General features: G+C 40.2%; 1 pseudogene across 1 annotated transcript; it reads right to left on the minus strand.

Moving 5' to 3' along the window:
• Positions 1-454: 454 nt before the first annotated feature.
• LOC308380723 (meprin A subunit beta-like) lies at positions 455-7945 on the minus strand (annotated as a pseudogene). Its single transcript has 16 exons — positions 7889-7945; positions 7773-7791; positions 7419-7451; positions 7269-7300; positions 6960-6968; positions 6734-6812; positions 6531-6648; positions 6276-6451; positions 5804-6022; positions 5136-5291; positions 4695-4913; positions 4036-4485; positions 3759-3923; positions 2708-2819; positions 980-1097; positions 455-712 (listed from the first exon to the last, which is right to left on the minus strand). The product of its transcript is annotated as a meprin A subunit beta-like (transcript).
• Positions 7946-14310: the final 6365 nt, after the last annotated feature.

Below are 14310 nucleotides of genomic sequence, written 5' to 3' on the forward strand. Positions count from 1 at the left end.
AAACTATATCATACACAGACCACCTTTGGTCTCATCCTCTGTCTAAGTCTCTGTGAGTATGTTTGTATGTGTGATGGTTGAGAGAGATGCATTGAGAGAATCCAGCCAGGTGCTTTCCCTGGTGCTTACTGGTCGGCATTGTGACTCTATACATATACATATACTCTATAGGCCTGAAGTTATAAAACAAAACTGAATTTAATTGTGTAATATATTTAAAGACATAATATACAGCTGTAGGCATAACAAAGATTTTAAATATGTAGATGCAGAATTGTAAAATTCTTTTTTTTTTATTATAAATTTGTTTATTGAAGGAAATTGGTGGTATACAGCGTAAAATGGGAAGCATTCATGGAACAATCTCCATGTTTTTTCTTTAATTGTAGAATTCTGAACACTGAAGTCGCCCTTGTATCACAGGTCTATTTGGAGAGAATGTAGTTTAATTAATTCACCTGGGAGTTGAGGCAGTCGTTCTTGATGTTGCCGTGGTGGGAGTGGAGGTTGAAGATGTTGTTGTGGTGGGAGTGTAGGTTGTTGATGTTGTTGTGGTGGGAGTGTAGGTTGTTGATGTTGTTGTGGTGGGAGTGTAGGTTGTTGATGTTGTTGTGGTGGGAGTGTAGGTTGTTGATGTTGTTGTGGTGGGAGTGTAGGTTGTTGATGTTGTTGTTGTGGGAGTGGAGGTTGTTGATGTTGTTGTGGTGGGAGTGTAGGTTGTTGATGTTGTTGTTGTGGGAGTGGAGGTTGTTGATGTTGTTGTGGTGGGAGTGTAGGTTGTTGATGTTGTTGTTGTGGGAGTGTAGATTGTTGATGTTGTTGGAGTGTAGGTTGTTGATGTTGTTGGAGTGAAGGTTGCTGATGTTGTTGTGGTGGGAATGGAGGTTGTTGATGTTGTTGTGGTGGGAGTGTAGGTTGTTGATGTTGTTGTGGTGGGAGTGTAGGTTGTTGATGTGGTTGTGGTGGGAGTGTAGGTTGTTGATGTTGTTGTGGTGGGAGTGGAGGTTGTTGATGTTGTTGTGGTGGGAGTGGAGGTTGATTATGTTGTTGTGGTGGGAGTGGAGGTTGTTGATGTTGTTGTGGTGGGAGTGGAGGTTGTTGATGTTGTTGTGGTGGGAGTGTAGGTTGTTGATGTTGTTGTGGTGGGAGTGAAGATTGTTGATGTTGTTGGAGTGTAGGTTGTTGATGTTGTTGGAGTGAAGGTTGCTGATGTTGTTGTGGTGGGAGTGTAGGTTGTTGATGTTGTTGTGGTGGGAGTGTAGGTTGTTGATGTTGTTGTGGTGGGAGTGTAGGTTGTTGATGTTGTTGGAGTGAAGGTTGCTGATGTTGTTGTGGTGGGAATGGAGGTTGTTGATGTTGTTGTGGTGGGAGTGTAGATTGTTGATGTTGTTGGAGTGTTGGTTGTTGATGTTGTTGTGGTGGGAGTGTTGGTTGTTGATGTTGTTGTGGTGGGAGTGGAGGTTGTTGATGTTGTTGTGGTGGGAGTGTTGGTTGTTGATGTTGTTGTGGTGGGAGTGGAGGTTGTTGATGTTGTTGTGGTGGGAGTGTAGGTTGCTGATGTTGTTGTGGTGGAAGTGGAGGTTGTTGATGTTGTTGTGGTGGGAGTGTAGGTTGTTGATGTTGTTGTGGTGGGAGTGTAGGTTGTTGATGTTGTTGTGGTGGGAGTGTAGGTTGATGATGTTGTTGTGGTGGGAGTGTAGGTTGTTGATGTTGTTGTGGTGGGAGTGTAGGTTGTTGATGTTGCTGTAGTGGGAGTGGAGGTTGATGATGTTGTTATGGTGGGAGTGTAGGTTTTTGATGTTGTTGTGGTGGGAGTGTAGGTTTTTGATGTTGTTGTGGTGGGAGTGTAGGTTGCCGTGGTGAAAGTGGAGGTTGATGATGTTGTTGTGGTGGGAGTGTAGGTTGTTGATGTTGTTGTGGTGGGAGTGTAGGTTGTTGATGTTGTTGTGGTGGGAGTGTAGGTTGTTGATGTTGTTGTGGTGGGAGTGTAGGTTTTTGATGTTGTTGTGGTGGGAGTGTAGGTTGTTGAGGTTGTTGTGGTGGGAGTGTAGATTGTTGATGTTGTTGTGGTGGGAGTGTAGATTGTTGATGTTGTTGTGGTGGGAGTGTACGTTGCCGTGGTGGGAGTGTAGGTTGTTGAGGTTGTTGTGGTGGGAGTGGAGGTTGTTGATGTTGTTGTGGTGGGAGTGTAGGTTGTTGATGTTGCCGTGGTGGGATTGTAGGTTGTTGATGTTGTTGTGGTGGGAGTGTAGGTTGTTGATGTTGTTCTGGTGGGAGTGTAGGTTGTTGATGTTGTTGGACTGTAGGTTGTTGATGTTGTTGTGGTGGGAGTAGAGGTTGCCGTAGTGGGAGTGTGCTGGGTGCTGGAGGGCCTGGAGAAGTTTACAGATATAATGTTGGAAGTCAGGTCATGCACCTTCATTAAAGGTTTTAAAGATCTTTATTCTAGACAATCTTTCAGCCATATCTCTCTCTGATTTGAAAACTGGGTCATACACTCTTTCTTCATACAGTTTGTCTAAGAGGTAGAATGCTTTGACTGGTTTCTTTTAGGAAGAATGTTTTTCAAACTGCTCCTAATTTACTGGTCATGAAACGCAGTTGCATGTGACAACTAGATGGAAGCTTTTTGTAACCAGTTCACTACAGGTTCATCTTCATGTTTATGAAAAGCTAATAATGGCTTTTGTTTGGTATGTGATCTTACTGTGTTCCACAGGGTCCATTATCATCAGTTTGCTGCAGAGGAGACACAGAGAAGGTCTTCCCTTTCATGCTGGGACAAGGGAGGTCGCTCTGGTTATGCAGAGGAGAAATGTCTGCAAACAAAAGAATAAATGATTACAGTACATCACCTGCAGACTCAACGAAACTAGTCAATGACTGGATCTGCACTCTGCTTAGTTTCAGGTTTTAATTCAGATTCAGACCAAAAAGCAGATTAAGTTCAAATTATTTATTAAGGCAGAGAATGACTCAGCTCAACACTGACCAAAAAGATTCTTCAGGCTCACAGGAAAACACAAAACACAAAAACAGGGCTCAACACTGCTGTTGATCAAAACAAGGAAAAAGTCAGGTTCACAGAGCAGGTTACTGCCCAAAACTGGCAAACAGGCAGAAATATCACCGGTTCGCATCGATGCACCCGCATAAAAGCTCACGATGCGATGGCACGGATCAAAAAAGGGTGCAGAATTTAACGAAATACAAACATGTGCGAATGATAACATTTGATAATATTTGATAAACGTATGTCTTATTCTGAGTGAAAATATATTGGCATGTGTTTACAATATAAGATATATTCTTGTGTTATTACTTGAGTATCGACATTTATACACTGTCATAATAACAATAATTGGCCGCTGAATTTTTTTCGTAATTTGCGACCATATTGTTGAGCAAGCCAATTGGAACTTTTTTTTTTATCTTAAGGGGTTCTTGATATTTTGAAATGTGTCAGCTGCAGCGCCCCCTGTAGACAAAATGTCTCAACATTTGGTGTGCGTCCAAAGAATGTGGTAGTGATGCAGGGTGTTACATTTTGTGAAGTTAGAATTTTGAATCATAAAATATATGCATGGAAGGGTATCCTTGACAACCAAACTGGATATGTCTGGAAATACAAGAGTGACCATTTATGTCTTCTGTTCACACGGGGTGATTATTTCATTGATTTGTACCTCCATATTTAATATTGGAGGATTATGGCCCAGGATTATGGTAGCCTACATCAGGGGTCACAGGTCACTCACCTTGCATAGTGATGAGTAAGAAGATGCCACCTCCTTTAAGGAACTCCCTGGATGTTAGTTTTGCAGCAGGCATGAAGGAATGATAACCATACTCTCTATTAACGTATGATGTCAAGGGGTAGACACCTTCAGGACTTCCCCATATGAGTGGGTTGTGAAAGCATTCTGCATTTGTTGGGGAGAGACAAAGTAAACTTTTTGTGTAAACAAACAAACCTAAAGAATTTTAAGGAATTGTGACTGGATTAGTATGGTATGATAGGCACATTTTACTCACCACGAAGAGACAATTCAGTACTTGTTGTTAGACTTCTTTGTTGGGACATGCGCTTCTGGATGTGAGGGTTCTGGTCCAGTAGTGTAAAGGTCACCAGTCTCCAAGGGCACGGCCATTGTAACCTATCATCATTGATCCCTGAAACGAGGCGGACAAAGACTCCAAAATAGTCCTTATTCAGTCGTACCATTACCTGATACCTATACCCATCGGCAGAGTAGTATTTTGGGCTGAGGAGATAAGAGTTATTGGGACTTGTGTTTAACATTTCCTCAAAGTTCCTGATCTGCCATGTGTGATGGGGGCACTCGGTCTCTGACAGGTTGATGTCGTCCACAGAGAAGCCACCGCTGGAGGACCCTGCTCCTTTGCGGGCCTCAAACTCCACCTGGAAGGTCTTAGTGGCGTTCAGAGGAACATGGTGGAGCTGCCAGTACTCAGCTGGGGAACCTGAAGAAACAACGGATTTCTGGCGACTCAAGGTTTCACAGAAAACTTCATAATGCACAATAGTGGTAAAATAATACATGCATGTTACAGTTTTATTCAGAGCAAAGACAGAGCAAAGACAACTACTGCATTTGTGATTTCATTACGAACTGTATACTGCGTTAAGGTGTTTGTCTGAAAAGGATTGTTTGTTATCCATAACTAAGTACCTCTTATCTGACTCATGAGTCTGCGAGTTCCCATGATGTCATCCACACCGTCAAACTCTCTTATCCAGATGTTGAGCTGGTCAGACCAACTCCCACTGTGGTAGTAGAAGAACTCAAGGCACTGGATCTTGCAGCTTCTTCTGGGGGTCATCCTCCTGGTCTGCAATCTGGCGGAGTCTCCCACGCTGCCTTTCTTGGTACTGAAGTGCATGAAGAAGCCTGTGCCAGGAAAAAAGTTACAGCAACAACTACAAGGCCCTGTAGCTGCATTCTAATGACAGTAAATGATTGTTGTAGTGTAGCTGTGTTGCAATATAACATTATTTTCAACAATTTCACACATCAACCTCGCTCATGTTTTTTTTGAAAACAAGAAAAGTCCACATCCATGTCTTGTGTAGGAGATCACACATACCAACCAAGTCAAAATCTAAACCTCACCCTGAGAGTCAGTGCCCAGGTGGGTGTGGTCTGAGTGGGGACCTCCAACAGCTCGGCTCACTCTCTGCCATCCAGCTGAACTCCTGGAGCAGACACTCATCTCACACAGGCTCTCATCTTCAAAGCTGCAGTGGTCCAGGAAGGAGATGGATTCATCTGTCAATGTACAACATTTTCAATTTGACAAGGAATGCTCAAATGCTCATTTTAAATAGATTTTCGTTATGCAACATGATAATAAACGTCTCTTCAGCACTTCCAGGCACAAACTCATTCTTTTAGTTCTCTCACGTTTATCTGCAATGCAGTAAGTTGATCCTACTTTTGAGGGCTCCTGGATCCAGAAGGCATATGAGTTGACTCTGGCAGAAGTAATAATTGGCTGGAACCTATTGAGATTCTAAGTTGAGACACTAGAGGGCCTCACTGAGTCTGACTATGCAAGACTAATTTTTATTTTCACATAGTATGACATTCTCCATCAAAATGAATTTGAGGATATTATAAAACTGGCCAGCTACAATAACATTCTTTGATAATAGTTCAAACCTAAATGTTGTAACTCTAAAGATGAAAAGGAGTCATTTTAAATGTGATACATATATTTAATTACCGGATTGTTTTAGGTGTTGAGTTTCATTGTCAGCAACCAATATATGGATACTTACTGCATCCATAGAACTTGTTGAGCTCTTCTACATCATAGTGGCTCATATCCAGTCGCTGTCCTATCACATCCTGGAACTCAGGTAGTTTTGTGATGATGGTTGATTCATTTCCATTAGTGAATTCATCTTTGGAGTAGTGCATGACAGAGAAGTAGTCGTATGGGGTGTCCATGGTGTTGTTGGTATCATTCGTTCTGATTTTGAAATTATGCTCCTTCCCTAGAGGCAAACAGTGTTTTAATGCAGTGACACTTCACACAAAATGACAATAAAACAGAACATACTAAATCTATAAATGTTGCACCTTGAACACAACGCAGTAGTCGACGAAGCAAGACCACGCCGGCAACATATGCACCCCATTACACAGCACATATGTGTGAACCTCAATATTCCATATGCAATACATATAGTGTATCATTTATTTATACACAGTAACAGTCACCAAGTTTTTAAGAAAGAAAATAGAGACCTGCTTCAATGTTCTCCCAGTTGATTGTGATATAATTATCGCGGTCATATCTGGACTGCTCATGCCAGAAGCCCAGAGCATGCATGAGCTCATGCTCCACTATAGCCACTGTGTCACAGTTAGGGCCAATAGACAGATCCTGCTTCCACTTTTCTTTTCCAACGTGGGACCAACATCTACAAAATGACAACACTTGTGCTTACAACAGAACATTTCATCATCAACATTGAAAACAAATGTATTGCAAACTCCAACCCTGTGTCCTTCTTGATTGCAATATGCTGCTCTCCCCTAAGCCCGGGCCTGAAGTCAATGCATGTCTTCAGTCTGAACTGTTCAAAAGCTCTCAATATGACTCCTTTTGCATTCATATCTAAAGTAACACAAACAAAGAATGTACTCAACGCAGTTAAAATAAAAGGATGTTGATTATTACATTCTATAAGACCTGTTCTTACCCAGGCTCGAGTACAAAGAATAGGGGACTGGTAGGGGCCATCGGTGCTGTTCACTGCGAATGGACCTCCTCCTCCTGGTCTAAAACAAGCGGAACACATCAAGACAACTTTTCATAAATCTACATCCTCTCTTGAGCTACTACTGTATATAACAACGACAAACCAATAACAATAACAAAGACCTCAGTGCACCAAAGGGCACCCAAGGACTGACAAGGTCCCTTACCTTGGCCGCCTATGGAAGCATGGGCAATGGAGAGTCATGCAAAATGATAAAGAATAAAATAAATCAGAAACCAGACTCAGAGGCTTAAATACAGTAGATCTGAAAATGAGTTATAGTTTGGGTCAAATGTCAATAGTTTTGCGGAGCTAATGCCTGAGCAAGGTTCCCCATAGAAGGTACAGGATCACAGTCAGGGGTCAAATTGAAATGTAACTGTTTACATGAAACACTGCAAATGTATGTTATTAGAAAGCAATGTAATAGAATACTACCCTGATAATATTCTATCAAAATAAAATGCCAACTCACCACCTTGATGTCCCCTTCAAATAGGTCCAAGCCTGTAGAAACATTTAGTCAGACTGTTTCTTCTGGGTATTAATTTACATTTAGTCTTTTAGTGTTATTGATCATTAGGTCTTTTAATGTTTTTGATAATTCCAGTTAACTGGTGCTTACCTTTATTTATCACTGTAATGTCGATGTCTTCATCTGTGTCAAAGAAGGAAAATTATATGAGAGTAAATGACAGGAGAAGCTCATTTTGATATTTTTCTAATAAATGTTTTTCATTTTACATTCATAACTTTTTTGTGAAAGAATTGAATACATTCAAGAACACACAAAAAGAAAGGCAGACAGACTTACATATAGTTAGCCAAAAGGTAATTTTCTATGTGTGTATGTTAATAAATTGTAATCGATTGTTTTATTACATAAAAGTACGTATGGTATGGTGTGTAGTTATAACCATACGCATCGGTGTTCTTTCTATGAACAACAAGTATTTCAAAAACAAAACAAAAAACATACCTTTTCCTATTGGATGAGGCTAAACAGAAAAATATTTGGGTTAAAATTGCAAACAAATTAAGAAAACTCACATTCACATTCTTAGTTGTAAAAAAAACTTTTTTGGGTAGACATACCAGTGATGGGGCCAATCCACACGCCAAGCTCACCAAGAGAAAAACACAGGGATGCATTTTGCCTAGACATAGAATTACATTTCTGTGTACAAGAGCTTGAAGTATCTATCTGTTAATGTGTTTACTAATGTTAATAATGGAACAACTGAAAATCCATACCTTCTTTGGATGTCCCTATGTGAAGAAGCAGTGCAGATAAGAAGTGTGGCCTGGATCACATCTCCAGGAAGGTATCAGGAAGATTATATATGCTCTATAGAAAACTAACAAGCGGAAGTTTGTTCAACAGTTTAGCCACAGTTGGGTGAAAAGACATAAGTGCATGGCTCAATTTGTCCTAGCTTAACATTTTCACGTATCATTTTCCAGAAAAGAGAAATAGGCTGTAGGACTTTGATTCATTATTTCACAAGAGCAAATTACAAGAAAATCAGCATGGAGTGTAGATTCCAAAATGACCTCGAATGACACTTTGTGGTATTTAGTTTCATAGAACTTCCATTGTAAAACACAAAATAGGTCTTTGGGTTTTCTGGGATGACGAGAAAGCACACACACCCTTCCTTCTGCAGAAAGTGGTAAAAAATGAAACTGCTGAGACTGAAGTTATTTTCCTTGTCAGTTTTGACAGCACTGATAGACAAAGGCATTGCAGATAATGGAACTTAACAGAGGTGTCAGAAAGTGAAAGAGTCCTTGTGATGACACAGTTAGACGTAGTTATAATGATTGCTACAATGACTTAAAGCTACTTTATAAGTCATTAGTAAGGCCCTTATAATGCCCTTATAGGGCCTTATACAGCTAGGCTTCATAGAACGTGTTACCGATGTTTTTCACACATTCTTAGTAAGGAAGTGGTAGTGGCATTTTGTTCATCATGTCTCAGAGAAATTAGTATTATTATTATTATTTGTTCAAAAAGAGAAAATACTTTAAACACGCATTCTCTATGTATTTTTATTTGAAAATCGAAACTAACTCACTTGTGAAAAGCTGATTGTAGTACCCTCATGATTTTTTTTGCCATATTAACTAATATCAAAATCAAATTTGACCCCCTGCCAATTTAGCAAGTTTGGCCACTTGCAAAGAAATTTGTGATTTATAAATGTAATGGTAGGTTTATTTTAACAGTGAGAAACAATATATCAACAAAAGCATCCAGAAAACTGAATTTTATAACAGTTATGAATTTATTTGCATTTGTTGCGGCAAATAAGTATTTGAACCCCTAACAATACATCAAATGATACAATACATACAAATGATGGACACAAATCCATGAAATTTACAAGAAGGTATAAACATGAAATATATAGAATTAATGGTGGCTACAGACTGAGAGAACCAGCATTCAAAGTGTTGGTTGTAGAACAGCTTACAATGTCCTCAAAAGGTTACTATGATAAGGATGAACAGAGCAATAATGCAGAAAACTCTGTCAATGATGGCATTTGTGATTACAATAGGGGATACATTGCTATTCTATTTTTAAACTGCATGCTTAATGTACATGTGCTGTATTAAGGAACCAACTCTTGCGATATGAATGATTGTGACACTTTGCTGAAGTGATACATGTTGTTTTTGCTGACAGACACCTACTGATCAGACAAGGGTCAGACGTTGACGTCTTTTGTCAGAAAAATGCTTATGAAACATGTTTTGAGGAACTACATGAACTATATACACTGGCTGCGACCCAGCTCATCTTTGGAGTTTGTTCATGATATTTGGTTGCGACACTCTACCTCTTCTGCAAAAGATAAAGCGCTGATTGCTGGTCTCATTTATATTAACGTCTTTATTGTAATGTATCTAACAACAGGTAAATAAACTGTATTTGTGCATAATAGTTTGGTGGGAATGGCAGTAGTGTGAGACTGCAGTTTCTGAATCAGTCTCAAATCTCTGGATGTATCTCTATTTACATCATTCCTCTGTGTTTAGCCCACTGCACAGAAAAAAGTCTTCTACCACATCCTTTGGCCTTGTAATTCAACTCTGTAGTAGATTATCAGACAGTTCAAATTAAAATAGTACTGTAAAATTAAAGTAGAATTGATACTGATGCCAGGTGCCTGTTTGAAATGTAATGAGATGGTGTAACGATAGAATTACATTTCTGTGTATAACAGCTTGAAGTTTAAATGGTGCCATCTATCCATTAATGTGTATACTAATGTTGGTAGTGCAACAACTGAAAAACACAGGGAAACACTTTGCCTAGAGATAGAATTAAATTTCTGTGTATAATAGCTACGAATTTTGGTAATGGGACAACTGAAAATGCATACCTTCTTTCGATGTACCTAGGTGAAGAGTCAGAAGAGCAGTGCAGAAGAGGCTTTGTGAAACGACTGATCTTAATATAATCTCCAGGAAGTTATCAGGACATTTATGGGAAATGCGTGTGTTGTGTGTGTGTGTGTTCAAGTTCAAGTGTTTTAATTTGTCACATAGGCTACAATAAATTGAAGTGAAATGTAAAAGGGTATATGCTCCACACTGTGGAAAAATAAATCAAATATAAAATAAATAAATACATTTATGAAGATAAAATTAAAAATAATCAAATATAAAAATAACTCTAATAAAAGTAAGGTGTCGAATTCAAAATTTGAATTTAAGTGTCTCACTGCCTGTGGATAAAAACTTCTCTTAAGTCTCTCAGTCCTTGAGTTAAGGCCTCGTAGGCGTCTACCCGACAGCAACAGGGTGAAGAGGCTGGCATTGGGGTGTGTGTCATCCCTCCTGATATTTTTTGCCCTCGACTCCACCCACTTGTGATAGATGTCTTTCACTTTGGGTAGGGACGCTCTGATAGTCCGCTCAGCTGAGCGCACCACCCTCTGTAGGTTGGCCTGGTCTTGAGCGGTACAGCTTCCGTACCAGACGGAGATGCATCTTGTGAGGACGCTCTCCACAGCTGAGGAGTAGAAGGTCCTCAGGATGGGAGGGGAGACCTTGAATTTCCTCAGCCTCCGGAGGAAGTACAGCCGCTGCCTGGATGACTTTGTCACATGTTGTGTGCGGAGAGTCCAGGTTAGGTCTTCAGTGTGTTTTGTACACTGGAAAATGTGATCAGTCAGGATGAAAAAAAAGTAGAATTAGAGTAGAGTAGAGTAGAGTAGAATTAAGAGTAGAGTAGATTTTGGAGTTAATTGTCGTGGGTCTGTGAAGAAGAAGAAAAACATGAGGATGACATGAGGATGATGTCATGAATCCAAAGCAGCACAGTGAGGGCAAGAGGATAAAGTTTATTACATGTCAGGTTCTTTCGCACTTGTCATCTAGCTCAAAATCACATTCACAGAAGTACACTGTCAAGAACTAGAGAATTATGGCCCTTTTTGTCTCCTGTTCGGTTGGGAAAGCCTACTTCCTATAGCTGCAGTGGGGTGTGATTTCTTATAAGTGGCTTGATTATTGTAAAATTGTGTCATTTTAACAATACTTTCATCATAGCCTGAGAGATGAGTCACAGACATTTCTATGGCAGAGCGAATCTGGGGATCACTTTTGTTGATCAAAGCAATGTATAGCCAACATCCTCAGTCATGATGTCAGGGTACCACTGTATGTTTCAGAAGCTTCCAGTAACCTATCTGCAAAGGCTGCTGGATGTTCCCCTTTGCTCATTGTCACTTCTGACAATCTGAATGTTGGGCACTGACTCTCCCGTGAATCTGAATGTTTCTTCCATCATTCCTCATTTCCGGCGTTGCTGCTTGGAGAACTGGCTAACCTTATGTGCGCTGTTTTTTATTATTTAATTATATGCAGTCTTCACCTCCTCTAAGTCACCTGACAACACTTTCACTGTTGAGTTCAACATGCTGTTATTAGCCTTGAGAGTTCCCACTTCTTTCTGCAACTGTACATTTTCAATTTTCAAAAGCATGTCAATAATATGAAGCTTTTCTATGTGTGCATCATTAAGGCGTGATAAGAGTGAATGAGTCTCTCTCTGCCTTTATCTGGTCTAATCTTGAGCAAGGCACCTAACCCCGATCACTGCTCCCCGGGCGCCGCCAATGGCAGCTCACTTCTCCGGGTTAGTGTGTAACCTCACTTCGCTGTGTGTGTGTGTGTGTGTCACTTCCCTGGATGGGTTAAATGCAGAGGTGAATTTCAGAGTGTGTGTGTCTACACCACCTCTGCCATAGAGAAGACTTTCACTTTCACTTTCACTTTTCACTAATCTTTTCTTGGTCACTTTGCAAGAAGCCCTTCAGGGGAATTTTCAGTTTTCCCTTTTTTTGTTTTGAAATCCTGGAATTATTTTCGAACCGGGACCCTGCCCACTCGTAGGGCTTATCCTCTTTGTTCTCTATTCCGTAAAAAATCCCCTGCGAACTGTGTTTTGTGATGTATTTTAACAATCATATCTTCCATTCTAAAGTCTTAAGAAAAACGTACTGGCTAGGCCACGGTACTTTTTGCGTACACCACACTACTTCGTGTTTTCAGCTATTTGTTTAGCCTGAACCAGGGTTGCTTAACGAAGGGACAAAATCAGGTTTTAAAATCATTTGCATGTCTGTTTGAGAATAAACATATTGAGGTTAACTCTTTGCTGCTAAATTACTGCTTACTTGCTGCTTAGATTTTCTAGTGTGAGAGGGGCAGAAAAGTGGACACCAGGCTGTCTTCATCCAGTGTGTTGTTATTGTATCTATGGAAACCAGGCTGTCTTCATCCAGTGTGTTGTTGTTATATCCATGGTTACCAGGCTGTCTTCATCCAGTGCGCTGTTGTTATAGCCATGGTTACCAGGCTGTCTTCATCCAGTGCGCTGTTGTTATATCCATGGTTACCAGGCTGTCTTCATCCAGTGCGCTGTTGTTATATCCATGGTTACCAGGCTGTCTTCATCCAGTGTGTTGTTATTGTATCTATGGTTGGGCAGTTGCTATGTTGGTGAGGATGCTGGCTGGTACTTGCTTGTGACAGTGAGAGGATTGTCTGCTGTGGGAAGTCCCCAACCAACATCACAAGGAATTTAACATCTTTTCCTGTGTATAACTAAAAACATAAGTAATTACACTGATGTCTTTTCTAAATGATGTATACAACCGCGGAAAAATTAAGAGACCACTTCAAAATTATCAGTTTCTCTGGTTTTACTATTTATTGGTATGTGTTAAAGTAAAATGTACATTTTGGTTTTATTCTATAACCTACTGGCAACATTCCTACCAAATTTCAAATAAAAATATTGTCATTTAGATAATTTATTTGCAGAAAAATGACAATTGGTCAAAATAGCAAAAAAGATGCAGTGTCTTCAGATCTCGAATAATGCAAAGAAAACAAGCTCATATTCATTTTTAAACTACACAATACTAATGCTTTAACTTAGGAAGAGTTCAGAAATCAATATTTGGTGGAATAACCTTGATTTAAAATCACAACTTTCATGTGTCTTGGCATGCTCTCCACCAGTCTTTCACATTGCCGTTGGGTGACTTCATGCTACTCCTGGCGCAAGAATTCAAGCAGCTCGGCTTCTTTTCATGGCTTGTGACCATCCATCTTCCTCCTGATCACATTTCAGAGTTTTTTTTATGGGATTCAGGTCTCGAAATTGGGCTGGCCATGACAGGGTCCTGATCTGGTGATACTCCATCCACACCTTTACTGGCCTGGCTGTGTGGCATGGAGCATTGCCCTGCTGGAAAAAACACTTCTCAGAGTTGGGGAACATTGTCAGAGAAAAAGGAAGCAAGTTTTTCTTCCGGGACAATGTACTTTGCCTGGCTGAGGTTTGTAAAAGACCATAAGGATTGAACCAAAGCCGACTGGAGGGTCTCCTAGTTCGTCTTCTCTGATGAGTCCAATTTCACAGTAGGTGCAAGACTCTGTGGCTTGTAGGCCTCTCCAGGTCTCCGTCTAACCATCAGACGACCATGTGTTGGGCAAAGCTGAAAATTGGACTCCATGCCACACAGCCAGGCCAGTAAAGGTGTGGATGGAGTATCACCAGATCAGGACCCTGTCATGGCCAGCCCAATTTCGAGACCTGAATCCCATAAAAAAAACTCTGAAATGTGATCAAGAGGAAGATGGATGGTCACAAGCCATGAAAAGAAGCCGAGCTGCTTGAATTCTTGCGCCAGGAGTAGCATAAAGTCACCCAACGGCAATGTGAAAGACTGGTGGAGAGCATGCCAAGACACATGAAAGTTGTGATTTTAAATCAAGGTTATTCCACCAAATATTGATTTCTGAACTCTTCCTAAGTTAAAGCATTAGTATTGTGTAGATTAAAAATGAATATGAGCTTGTTTTCTTTGCATTATTCGAGATCTGAAGACATTGCATCTTTTTTGCTATTTTGACCAATTGTCATTTTTCTGCAAATAAATGATCTAAATGACAATATTTTTATTTGAAATTTGGTAGGAATGTTGCCA

Source organism: Sprattus sprattus, assembly GCF_963457725.1.
Source record: "Sprattus sprattus genome assembly, chromosome: 19".
Classification (NCBI taxonomy): domain Eukaryota; kingdom Metazoa; phylum Chordata; class Actinopteri; order Clupeiformes; family Clupeidae; genus Sprattus; species Sprattus sprattus.